Source organism: Peromyscus eremicus, chromosome 5 (genome assembly GCF_949786415.1).
Source record: "Peromyscus eremicus chromosome 5, PerEre_H2_v1, whole genome shotgun sequence".
Taxonomy (NCBI): Eukaryota; Metazoa; Chordata; class Mammalia; order Rodentia; family Cricetidae; genus Peromyscus; species Peromyscus eremicus.
The window spans coordinates 3573039-3584318 of NC_081420.1; the positions used below are offsets into that span (position 1 = coordinate 3573039).

At 43.7% G+C, this 11280-nt stretch overlaps 1 long non-coding RNA gene across 1 annotated transcript; it reads left to right on the forward strand.

Annotated features, from left to right (window-relative positions):
• Positions 1 to 3327: 3327 nt before the first annotated feature.
• LOC131910261 (uncharacterized) lies at positions 3328 to 6931 on the forward strand. The gene is made up of 2 exons (XR_009379080.1): positions 3328 to 4318; positions 6644 to 6931. It is a non-coding gene; the product is annotated as an uncharacterized LOC131910261 (long non-coding RNA).
• The last annotated feature ends 4349 nt before the right edge of the window (positions 6932 to 11280 follow it).

The following is an 11280-nucleotide window of genomic DNA, read 5'->3' on the forward strand; positions in this document are numbered from 1 at the left end:
AAGCACCTCATTTATTGTACAAGGAACTTTCCAGAATAATCCTCACTGAACTGGCCAGAAATCTGAAGCACAGAATAAATTCAGCCATCAGAGTAGAAACGGAATAGAAAAGGAATACCAAAGCTTGTGCTGACTCATGCTTATGGGAGTGATAGAAACGGGCTTCCATCAGGCTCAGACACAGGTGCGATCAACCCGAGGGGTGTGACAACCTCTGTTTAATGAACCGACTAAAGTGGGACAGAAAGAGGAGTCCACTGTGATTTGTGTTCTCCATGTAGAAATCCTTATTCGCTCACACAAACAGATCCAGAGACAGCCCCACGCGGGGCCCACAGTGGTGGGTCACAGCCGACACTGTGTCTCCAGTTCTCTTCGAACCTGCCCTGGATGTGGGCAGTTCCCAGATCCCCATTTGGCATATGAATATGCAGTCTCATTTTGTGATATTTTTCTCTCCATGTTTCTACACTAACAAAATTCCTTGAGACAAGTTGTGTTGTTTTAAATAAAATCTCTTTTTTAATGAAATTGCCTTCAGGTGGCATCCAGCTGTGACTTGGCCACTTGTGACCATTACTGGACTTGTGTTCTCTTTATGATCATTTTCTTTTCTTTATTAGATTTGGTCTAGAAGACCAGTATTTGGTGGAGAACAGAGGGATGTCATGGATAAGGTCACTGAAAACCGTGGGAAATAAGTACTATCATCAGGCAACAGTACATAGTTTTGGAATGTTAATCAAGTAAGTCAGTTGTCCTCTGTTCAAATAGTTAAGTGTGGCTCTGTGCTCATCTCATCTGGAGAGAGAACAGAGGGGGTGAGTGCAGAAGAAAACACAGTTATTTTAGAATTAGCCTCCAGAATCCTGGCCTCTTGGGGTGATTCGGGAACACTCTGGGGACAGATGACCTGAGCAGCACTTCAGGACCAACTATAGGGCACCCGAAGTCTCCCCAGACTTGATGAGGGGACGGATGATTATAGGACACAATGGAGATGATAGCCCAGGTTAGCCAGGACTGGGCGACAGAAAACTCAGCCTCGTGGGGACTAAGCAGAGAGGAGGGGGGCGGATTTCCACAGAAGACTATGGTGAGAGGGAGACATGATGCCTGTACCCAAGCATTGGGTGGTTCTGGGAGACCACATACACAGAAAATTGTCTCCTGCCCAGTTAGCACAAGGAGCATACATCTGAATCCTCAAATTTCTTGTCCCCTTTTAACACACCAGTTGGGAACAGGCTGAGTTAAACTGTAGTTACAAATGGTCCTGTACATCCTCTCAACCTGCAATTTCATTTTCCTTGTTTCAATTACCTGCAATCAGAGCCTAAAAATATTAAGTTGAAAAATACTATAAACAATAGCAAGGTCTAAATTGTGTGATGAAATCCCAGTCTTTGGGATGTGGGCCATGCCTTCGTCCAGTGTATCCATATATATGCTACCATCCATTAGTCACATAGTGTTCATCTTGGTAATAAGATCAGCTGCCATAATAATCATGCAACTCTATTTTAACTAAACATGATGCTGGCATTTGAGTATGCCAGAGATGCTGTGAGTGACCTCCTGTAAGTGAAGGGTGAGAGCTTTCCCTACAGATGTTTGAACAGGAAAAAACATCACAGTACATTTAGGACTTGGTGCTGACTGAGGTGTCAGTCATCCTGCGGGCACTGGGACATAGGCACGAATCCCTGAGCATCGGGGGGGGGGCAGTACAGACTCTGCTCACTGTGCTGTGGCTGCAGTGCTGGCCTGTCATCATCCTAGCACTCACCACATTTGTCCCTCTGTCGTAAAGTATACTTGTCAACATAAAGAAAATATGGTTGTATTTCATAATGGCTGTTTGGAGAGAAACAAACCCAACTTCTGCATCAGTATCCCACTCTGTTGAGTCATTCCTGCTCACCACCTTAAACTTCAGCCTCATTGTAGAAAGGACTCACCGCTTGGCACCAGCTCTTCCCCTAGACAGCCCTTTCCAATCACACACTGAAGATCATCGGTTCTGAAGCTTTCTGTTTGGATGTTTGGTCACGGACCCTCTCATGTAATTATTAAAAAATTTTATGAACTGCTGTCTTCACCTCAGAGACTGAGGTTCATGCTTCCTAGAAATTTTCCTCAAATCCCATCACACTTCTGTGGTTCCTGTGGAGTGTTCCTGATGAGACAGAAAACTGCTTAAAGATAAACATGATGTCTTCTCCCTCCACAGCTGCCACTCCTGGAATAGTGATCAGCTTGTCAATGGAATGGATGGAGCTTGAAAAAAAGGGAATGGACCCACCAGTACAATGCACCTTCCATTGGTGTGGTAGTTTGAAAGAAAATGGCCCTCAAGGAGGGGCACTATTAGGAGGTGAGTCACTGTGGGGGTGGGCTTTGAGGTCTCTTACTCAAGCTTCCCTCAGTGTGACTGTCATTCAGTTTTCTGCGGCCTTCTGGTCAAGATGTAGGCAGCACCATGTCTGCCTACACAGTGCCATGCTCCCCATCATGAAGATATTGGACTGAACCTTTGAAACCGTAAGTGAGACACCCCAATTAAATGTTTTCTTTGTAAGAATTGCTATAGTCATGATGTCTCTTCACAGTATAAAAATCATAACTAAGACAGAAGTTGGTACTAGGAGTAGGGTATTGCTGTAATAGGCCTGACCATGTTTTCTTTGGAGGAATTTGGACTTTGGTACTTTGGGTTAGGAAAGCCGTGGAATGCTTTAAGCACTGCTTAATGGGCCATACTAGTAGGAGCATGGAAGACAGTGGTGCTAAGAGCTATTTGAACTGTTGGGGACTCACTCAAGAGGTTTCAGAGAAGAATTTTAATATATGGCCTACAGATCGTTCTTGTGATATTTTGGTGAAGAATTCGCTGCATTTTGTCCTTGTCTGAAGAGTTTACCTGAGGTTAAAGTGAAGAGTTTTGGATTAATTCCATTGGCAGAAGGAATCTCAAAACAGCCTAGAATATATTCTGTCCTATGGATATTAGTGCAAGCTCTAATGAAGATTTATAATAAAAAAAGAGCAAGCCGAGCAGAATAAATTACAAAATGTAAATTTTGAGGAGGAAAACAGCACCAGGAAGAAGAATGGAGCTAAATTCTATGTTTAAGGAGATAAATGGATTGAGAAATGGAATATAAGGAGTGGTGACCTCAAGGCAAGATTCCACTGAGGTAAATTTCCAACTTGTGAAAAGGAACTAAAGAAAAGCTTAGAGCCAGGTATGGTGGGACATACCTTTAATCCCAGCACTGGGAAGACTGAGGCTGGCAGATCTCTGAGTTTGAGGCCAGCCTGGTCTACTGAGCAAGTTTCAGGACAGCCAAGCTTAGGCAACAAAGGGCAGAAAGCTGATGAAGATGGATTAGATGAAGGGGCCATGATCCAGCCTGAGTAAATAGCAGAACTTGGCAGTTTTGGCCGTGTGGTTCTGGTATTAGAGTTAAGGAGAGAAGAAATGGGTTATGGAATTTGCCTCAGTGCCTAAAAAAGGCCACTGAGGCCAGGATTGTGTCAGGGGTGTCCTTGAATGAAAGCCTAGTAGAGAGGCCATTGCATGAAGCTGTGAAGTTGCAGCCTGGATTGCCTTGGAGAACCCAAGATACTAGAGATGCCAGAGTTGTGGGATACCTGCCAAAGAGAGCTGCTAACAATGAGTAGAACTAGCCCGAGAGAAATAAATATGTTGCAGTCAACAAAGCTGAACATAATTGGAGATCTGAAGATCATTTTGCTCTCAGACAAGGAGTTGCAGAGTTTAGAATTTGCCCAGCTGGTTTTCAGTCTTGCTTTGGTCCAGTACTTTTCCTCACTCTGCTCCCTTCCCTACATTTTGGACCAGTAATATATATTCTGTACCATTATATGTTGGAAGTATGCAATCTGCTTTGTGATTTTGATTTTTACAGGGGGATTACAGTTAAAAGATTGCCATGCATCTCAGAAGAGACTTTGGACTTGAAACAAGTCTGAGACTGCTATAGACTACGGGGACTTTTGAAGTTGAACTGAATGCATTTTTTTGTATTATGATACAGCTATAAACTTTTTGAGGCCTGGGAGTGGAATGTGGTGTTTGAAAGAAAATAGCCTCCAAAAGGAGTGGCTCTGTTAGGAGGTGTGGCCTTGTTGGAGGGTGGGCTTTGAGGTCTCTTTTGCTCAAGCTTCTCTCCACGTGACAATCAGTCGACTTCCTGCTGCCTTCTGTTCAAGAAGCTCCAACACCACGTCTGCCAGTCTGCTCCCCGTTGTGCTCCCCACCATGATGATAATGGACTGAACCTCTGAAACTGTAAGCGAGCCACCCCAGTTAAATGTTTCCTTTATAAGAGTTGCCGTGGTCATGGTGTCTCTTCACAACAATAGAAACCTTAACTAAAACAGCTGGTCATGGAAAGAAATAGGTCCATGGTACCACCTGCTCAGGTTGTACAAATGGTAGAGTGTCGTGGATGCCTTAGGCTCTCTTCGGAGAACTTACATATTATATAGTGATAGTGCAGATCTACACTCCTCTCTGCTGAGCTCTGTGACTTGCACACAAGAGTGCCGAGTAATAGTATGATGAGTTTCTGAGAGTTACCTGTCAGTTTTAAAGTAAAGCTTGACCACACTTTCCCTAACAGTCTCTTTTTTTCTCTGTCTTAATTAAACACGATGAAAAAAAATCCTGTCCTTATTCAAGCACATCACAGAATATCTTCAGGTTTAAAAAGGAACTCCAGAAACAGAATGCTTATAAAGAAAGGAAATTTAAAAACAGAACTGATAGCAAGCTCAGTGTTTTTGGAATGGTATAGTTAATAAATAGAAATTATGCTATGATGATCTCATTAGATTAAATCTGGATTAATATTTTAAAATCTTAAACATACGAATTGTTTTACATTTCTAACATAGGATGGTCCAAAGGGGGCCCAGATTCCACCACCCTGAGTGTGAAATCAGGCAAACTGTGAACATTTTATTTAGATGAAGGAACACATTCAGGAAGAAAAAAAAACCTCCCCCTTAGATATTTTATTTGTAATTAAAACAAAAATCATAATCAGACATACTAAAATTTAAGGTCCTAAACATAAAGATTGCTAATGTTTATTCATGACTTTTGTTCCTAAAACCTGTTTCTCCTCCAGAACATCTTTGAAGTTTTAAAATTAGTCCAGTTCCAGCTCTTTCACAGAATATAATCTTTTAAGTTGATGGGAATGCTATAAAGAGACATCTGTGTACACACAGACACACGGGCAATTCTTAGACATCCCACGAGTGTTAAACAACATGATGATAAAAGTTCCTGATCTGAGTAAAAAAGAGTTTGTAGTACGTCCCACTCAGTAACTCCAAGACACACCTTTATGAGACACAGATTTACACATTCAAAGTCTAGACGCACCTTGGCACTGATGGAATCTCATGTTCAGGGACTAGACAGTCTTCTGTTATTATTCCTTTGCATACAATAACAAGTCAAAAGTTTCATCAACCAAGTTTGAATAGGATTATTTAGCTCTTGACAGAAAATCCAGGAGGCGATAACCAACCTGTTTCTCAATTCCAAGGAAGATGTGTTTGTGCAGAGGAGAAAGGGGCTGGCGTAGAACCAGGTGGGTTCTGTAGAGTTCCTAGAACAGCATCCAGTGGTAGCTAATGCTACACAACTAACTCCACACAATCTGCAGTCAGTTTCAAGGCCCAGCACCACTGAGTTTTAATTTCTTTGTTTAAAAAAAAAAAATCCCTTGGAAGCACTGTATTTCCAATGTCCTTGTTAACATAGCTGGTGCTATGGGGAAAATGCTAATGACTTAGTCAAAAAGCAATTGAAAATCTAAATTTGAAAAAGTTCAGCAGTAATGTGTTTCATTTCTCTCATGTTTCTCTTTCTATATACTCATGGTAATTCATAGTACCCCCACACAACTAAGAAAATTCAAATGAGATTTTTGTTAAATACAAAAAGAAAATTCCAAGTGCTAAGAAGTCTGGTGCCAGAATTCGCTGGCAGCCCCTGCCTTTGCCTTGGCAGAGCTTGTTTTGAATCTGAAATGTCCCACACAGGCTCATGCTTTGAATGCTTGGCCCTCATCTGGTGCTGCTCTTGTGGGAGGCTGTGGAACCTTCAGGAAGTGGGCCTTACATGGCAGAAGTAGGCCACTGAGGGTTGGCCTTGGAAGCTTGCAGACCAGCCCTCGTTCCTGCTATTCCTTTCGTGGCTTCATCCTCCATGGTGTAAGGAACTTCAGCCTCACCAGCCCCTTTGGCAATGGACTGAGCTTCCCCACCAGACCTTCTGATGTGAGCTGGACCCCTGAAACCACAACTCCTTCCTTGAGCTACTTCTGTCAGGTACTGTGGTCATCATAACACACAAGCAACTAGTACTGGGATCCCTGTAGTGAGCTTCATGTGCCAATCACTGACGACTTGGTTTGATGAATACGGGGCATACAATTCAAAGGGCACCTGATGTGTATGAGGTACAGTGTTAAACATTTGCTATTATTTTTCTTGGTAGTAGGTTTTTGAATATTTAATTATTTTACCCAGAATCTTTGTTTTCTAAACTGTCCATATTAAATACATTTTTATTTAACTTAATGGCTTCTTTCCATAGCCCCCTGGAACCTGCAGAAGGCCTACACAGACCATGAGTATGCTCTGATCACATGAAAAAGAGTTTGTGGACCCACAACAGCCAACCTCCAGTGACACAGGATTAAACAAAACAGATGGACAACTCTGAGCAATTATCTATGCCTAGTACAGCAGGACGGAGTCCCAGTTGCCCTCAGCAGCAGAAGGCTTAGCACATAGCTGATGAGGGATCGTCTCACTGCCCTCCTCCTTCCCACCCCTTTACCCTTTCCTAGAATCACTTCCCAAATAAACCACTTCCACAGAATCCTTGCTTTAGCTTCTACTTTGGGAGACCTAACATAAAACTGTTAGGTTCTTATGGTGATATTTTATTTGTACTGAAATGTGATTTTATTTGTATGTTAATAAATAAAGTTGCCTGGGGGTCAGAGCTAATAGTAAGCCATAGAGGAGCTGGGCGGTGGTGGAGCACACCTTTAATCCCAGCACTTGGTAAGCAAAGCTAGGTAGATCTCTGTGTGGTCAACGATACAGCCAGCATTGGAGACACATGCCTTTAATCTCAATACCAACTATAGAAGACCTGGAGGTCTGTACAGACAGGCAGTGACGAGGCAGTCATGTGGTTGGGTTTACAACCAATGAGAAGGCAGAACAGAAAGTCTATATAAAGACAAACACACAGGAAGTAGGTCCCTCTTGGCTGAAGAGAATCGCTGAAGCAGGAAGGGTAAGGATCTTAGCTCTGACCTCTTGGGCTTTCATCTTTACATTGGCTCTGTGTTTCTTATTTAATAAGATGGTTACTTCTACAGGTTCTGCCCTTCCATAAGAAGCTATTGAGGGGCAAAGATATAGCTCAATTGATAGAGTGCTTGCCTAACACACAGGAAACTCTGAGTATGTTGTCTCATACCAGGTCATCTCTCCAGCTGTCACATTCTTAAAGGGACACAAGTGGGTGAAACTATAGTCAAATACTGTATCAAGATATTTTTGTCAGCAGTCACATACATGGCAATAGTTATTGGGAATATCATGGAACATGAAGTTCCCGCTGACTAATGGCATCAGCCCTATTTGATTAGAGCACAATGCATTCTCACATGTTTGTGGTGATGGAGGCATAAGCAAACCTACTGAAGTCCAGCTAATAAAAGCTCGGCCTCTACCGTCATGAACAGCCCAGCATCCAAAGGATGACAGCAAGTGAGTGTAACTGGCTTATTTACTAACTGCCCTGTGTATTTGATGGTTGCTTTAGAGTATTGGACTTCGGCTCATGAAAACGCACTCTGGTCCATAAAACAATATGTCATATTACTCCAGCAGCAGCCTCAGAGGAGAATCGAAGTAATAAGAACAGATAAACCACTGCACTTATGCACAGGTTGTGGAGGAGCCAGCAAGACAGTCAGTCTAGAACAAGCAGTCAGCTAAAGTCTGCACAGCAGAAGAACCACGGGACCTGAGACAGAACATATGGACGAATCTGAACATTTTAAGAGATTGGCAAATAATTGATATTCGAGAAGGCCGAGTAAGAAAATCAGACACAAGATGGGAGTTGGGGGTACACTCACCTCAGGGACAGGAAGAGGAGGTAGCACTAACATGGGCTGGGAATCACTATGGGCCTCTAGGGACATTTATGACCTCTTTCAGTCACCTTCTCTGGCCTTGGGAAACTCCTTCTTCCTGAAGACACTTGATGGCAGAGACACCACCTACCTTGGAATTAGCCACCTTGCTAGCTTGGTGACAATGACAACAATCCTTATTCTCTAGGCTCTTAGGAAGAGCGCTTCCTGTTTCATTGGAACATTTTGCCATGAAGAACTTCAAACACATAATAGCAAGCATGCACATGCGCTCCAACGGTTCTCAACCAGGATGCACCAACAATGAGCATTTTGCCAATGCTGCCTCCGACTGTCCCTTGTTCCTTCCACTTTCTCTACCTTCTCACTGATTTCTACTTCTCTGCAGCTTTTTTTCTCCAATACAAATCTCAAACACTGCCTTATTTCACCTGCTAATGTCTTGGCATGTTAGCATGCATCAGGAACTCTACAGGGACATGGCCTCTGTGTCGAATTACCCCAAACAGTGTTCACAGTCATTCTAAAATGACTAACACTCAGCCATGTCTGACACCTCTGTTGTCTTTCACCTAAATCACAATCCACGGGAAAACCATGGATTGTCATTGTGTTAGGCCTCCTACAATCTTTCCATTCAACGCCAGTCCTCTTTCATTTTTTCAGACCACTGATTTGTTGGTGAAGCAGTTCGTTTTCCCCGTAGAATCCAATATCCTTCCCATAAATCTCTTTTCTGCTTAAATCAGCTAGGATGGACTTCACTGGATTGCAACTAAGGATTTTGACGAAAAGACAAGTCTTCTAGCTCCCCAGTTTCACAGAGAAGGAAATTGAGGTTCAAAGGGGTTAAGAAATGTGTGAAGTTTTTAGAGCTGCTAGTGTCACAGCTGGAACTGAAATTGAAAGCTCTTGCTTTTCCCCCTCCCCCTCCCACCTCCTCTCTCACCTCTCCTCCCCCCTCTGCATACTGAAGCCATTAGGCTTCCCCTATCCCCTTTCTGCAATCCCAACTTCACTTTAGCAGTGGCAATGCCAGGGACGGAGCACCTGGGTCATCACTGCCAGCAACTGCATCTGATCCACTTGGGTTCATCCTGAAACCTCCCGGCAGAGAGCAGGACAAGGGCCCAGTGCGGACTGGCTTTACTGCAACCCATTGCATTTCCTGCCAGAACACAGGTGCAGATGTGAGTACAAATAAATGTGTTTTATGCACATGTCTTTATCAAAAAATGCAGCCCAGACCAGTCCTAGCACCCAGGAACTTATTAGAAGACACCTTAGTGCTACTGAGTCAGAAACTGGTGGTGGGGCCAGGGGTTCCAGCCAGGCTTCTAAATGATACTCATGCCCGACTCAATTTGAAAATGTCCATTTCTGCCAATTTCTATGAACATAAAGTCTCCAAATCCAAGACTGTTTTGCTTGCCTCAACCCTGCCTCCAGGGACCCCGACTCTGCACATGCAGGGCTCTTCCTCAGCAGCTGCCCTTCATCTGCCCTTGAGTTTACCTGCAGACTCCAGCATTTAGGGTAACACCATTCCTTTTGGAAGTCAGAATCTAATGATGTCATAATCTAATCTTTCCTGCTCCAGAAGTGTTTTTTTAGTGCTATCATCAGAAAACCTGGATTTCAGGAAAATGGCTCAAAATGACCCTCAAACCTACAGAAACCCCTGAAGCCCCTGGGGCTTACTCAAGGGCCAGGTAAAGCCTTCTGTCCCTGGCCTGGTCCCTGCTTTTCAGCTATGCAGGCTTATGGGGGACTAGGAGGAACAGAGAAATTTTGAGGAGGCAATGAGTTAATAGGGATCTGACTACCAATTGAGGAGAAATCACCCTGTGAAGCCCAATTTACCCTGTACCACTGCATCCCTGTTTCTTTATAGATAGCATTCTGCCAAATTCTTATCCATGGTTTTACAGTCTCTCCCATGATGAGTAAAGGCAGACACTTGGCTCATTGTAATGCCAGCCTGTCACACGTCCACCAGCTGGGCAGTGTCTGTCTGGTCTTCCCCAGGGCATCACTGGGCATCAGACTCAGACTGGAGCAGCTCAGATCATCTGGTATTGGTGGCCTACTCTTAGTGCATTCTTGGCTTCCTGTTCAGCCCCAACCTGTAGCCACATTACAAGGCCTTTGGGGACAAAGAAAAACTGCAGGGCCATTCTTTGACAGACACCATCTGTTCCTCCTCTCCAGTACCTTCATGATCAGGGTGATACTCTTGAATCATTTTACACTCCTCTTCTTGACCAGTTCAGATTCCTCCCTCCAAATTTCCCACCAATGAGAAATGAGTAGATCTCTCTACATTATGTCATAGGACAGCTATGTGGCATGTACACAAATGCACACACATGGAGACACCTCCCCCATCCCCTTTTCCCTTCAAAAAGTTAATGAAATTCTCCCATAGCAACTAACCCCACTAATACAGATTTTACATGGCAGAAACACTGGACATTTCTGGGAAGGGTTTATCCCATAATGTTTGGACTTAGTATTTGGAGTTTGTGTCGGGTCATGTCTTATCCATGACATCGCTCCACTTCATTAAGTGGAAAGGAACTGTACCCCCAGAGTTACAAAAACAAGCTGCTCTTTAACAGAGGCAGTTATCTGAGCCCAGACCCTCCTTCTTGGAGCCTGGAGAGGTAGGCTGGCGGGAGACTTTACAAACGGAGCAGGCAGTGATGCATGTGCCAAGGTGCCTGGCCTCGGAGAACAATAAAAGGAAGTTTTTTTTATCCCCACCTTTGCTGGCTTTCTCCATTTCTCTTAGGGCTGTCATGGGCTCTTAACATGATATAAGGAGGCGCCCGAGGATCATTTGCTTCTCTTGGCATGGGAACAGTGAGAGTCTCTGTTTGCCATCAATCTTCCGTCTCTCCCTCACTCCTTCTCACCAGGCTCCAGAGTGAAAAACGAGAATGTTCCAACCTCACATACTAAACCATAACTAATTATTATTAGATCAGTTTTCTCTTTCTCCCAGCCCAAATGTCAAAAGCAAAAGTCTTAATTTACTAGTTCCAGTAGG